Raw genomic sequence first — 1795 nt, 5'->3', positions numbered from 1 at the left:
TCTTCAGTGCAGTCCTGGAAGATTTCTTTAGCATCTCCTGTTTCCTCCAATGTCTTCCCCTTTAGTATGGCTCATAATTGTTTTGGTGATTGCCACCTCCTTGAGCTGCCTTGCTGTAAGTGCTCTGCTGACCACTGAAGTCCGCATAGCCCTGTCCATATCCAGAGTTCCCAGAGTTATACCCAGTCTCATCATATCCACCATAGCCACCATAGTTTTGATCACCACCATAGGCACTAGTGGAATTTCTGTATCTTTGATCATAATAGTTATTAAATCCTTGCTTCCAGTTTTGGCCCTGACCCTGACCACGACCACTAGTACCACCTCGTCCACCAGCTGCAGCACCTCTTCCACTAGTACCACCTCGTCCACCAGCTGCAGCATTTTGTTGTTGCTCTTGCTGCCCATATACTTCTTTGGGCTGTGCAACTTTGATTTCACACTTTCCAGAATCAATTTGATGGTATCTTCTTTCTAACAATTTCTTGACTGTCTCTTCATCTGTGTTATGTGATGAAACAAAACACTCTCCTTTCATTTGTCTTTGTATCGATGGGAAGTTCAATATTTTTCTATTGCTCCAAAAACATCAAAATATTCTTTAATCTGTTCTCAGAAGTATTTGAGCTCAATTCTCCCACAAACATCTCTTTAGGGGGTTCTTTCCCTTTTAAAGCTTTGGCCCTTTTAGGGCCTATCAATTTGCCATCATTTGTGTTCTTTTAATTCCAAAACCTTATCAACACTAGGAAGATCTTTGAAAAGCACAATTCTAGATCCTCTTGATCTTCCAGTGACTAAGGCTGTTTTAATTGAGCAGTCTACAACTTCCCCAAATCGACACATGTCAGACCTTTCTTGCTTGTATCCCAGCTCACGCCTCCAATAAATATTTTACTGTCATCCTCCTGGTTCTTATTTACTTTAATCTTGGACCCCTCAGTGAACTCCTCTATATTGCTATACCTGTTCATGTGCTCCATGAAGGTGAAGCCATTGGCAGGGGCCAGCGGGTGCATGGTCTGGGTCACCAGGGTGCTGGCAGCAGCGGAGAGTTGTATAGAGCTAGATTTAAAATGACAGCGGAAGAGTGTAGATGTTCTAACCGTAAGTACAGCGCAAAATATCTTGACTGGTCAGGGAGGTAGCTCTGCAGCAGTGTTTACCTAGGACCTAAGGTCAATTCCCAGGCTGTTCATGTGCGCGCGCATGTGAGTTCGCTTGCGCTCGCGCACACACACACGAAAATTAAAAACAAGAAAAAAGAATATCTTGACCTTGGTACTATTGACATTCTAGGCTTTCTAATTTTTGCTGGTCAAAAGTTGAGATGTCATGTGCATTTCAGGATACGCAACAGTTCCGCAGGCCTTACCCCATTAGACTCCATTAGCACTCGGGTTCCCAGCTCTGATGCCCAACAATGTGTGCAGATTTTACTAAATTTCCCAGAGGAGCTCAGAAGCCCCCAATGGAGGATGAAACCCAGCCTATTTTGTATATATTGATTTTCAACCACTTCTTAAGTGAGCTTTGAGTTTGTGGCCACACATACTAAGTTTCCTCTTCTGAGCAGGTCTGAGAAAATCTGTACCACGGCTATGATTTGAATAGAAAAAAACTTTTATTCTATTTTGCTCAGTTTTCACTTATAAATATTATTCTAGTTTTCAAGTATTGTTTGATGGTTGCTTTCTACTCCATCTTGAAAGTTGATTAATTCAAGAAATGCTAAATATGAGAAATGAAACTATATTGAATGATTCTGTTAAAATTACTCATTCTAAACTAT

At 41.4% G+C, this 1795-nt stretch overlaps 1 pseudogene; it reads right to left on the bottom strand.

The window, feature by feature from the left end:
* Positions 1-61: 61 nt before the first annotated feature.
* LOC101578198 overlaps positions 62-1795 on the bottom strand; it is a 3376-nt pseudogene continuing 1642 nt past the window's right edge.

The sequence above is a fragment of the Octodon degus genome, unplaced genomic scaffold (assembly GCF_000260255.1).
Source record: "Octodon degus isolate 3935 unplaced genomic scaffold, OctDeg1.0 scaffold00160, whole genome shotgun sequence".
NCBI lineage: Eukaryota > Metazoa > Chordata > Mammalia > Rodentia > Octodontidae > Octodon > Octodon degus.
This window is presented reverse-complemented; position numbering and strand designations above follow the sequence as displayed.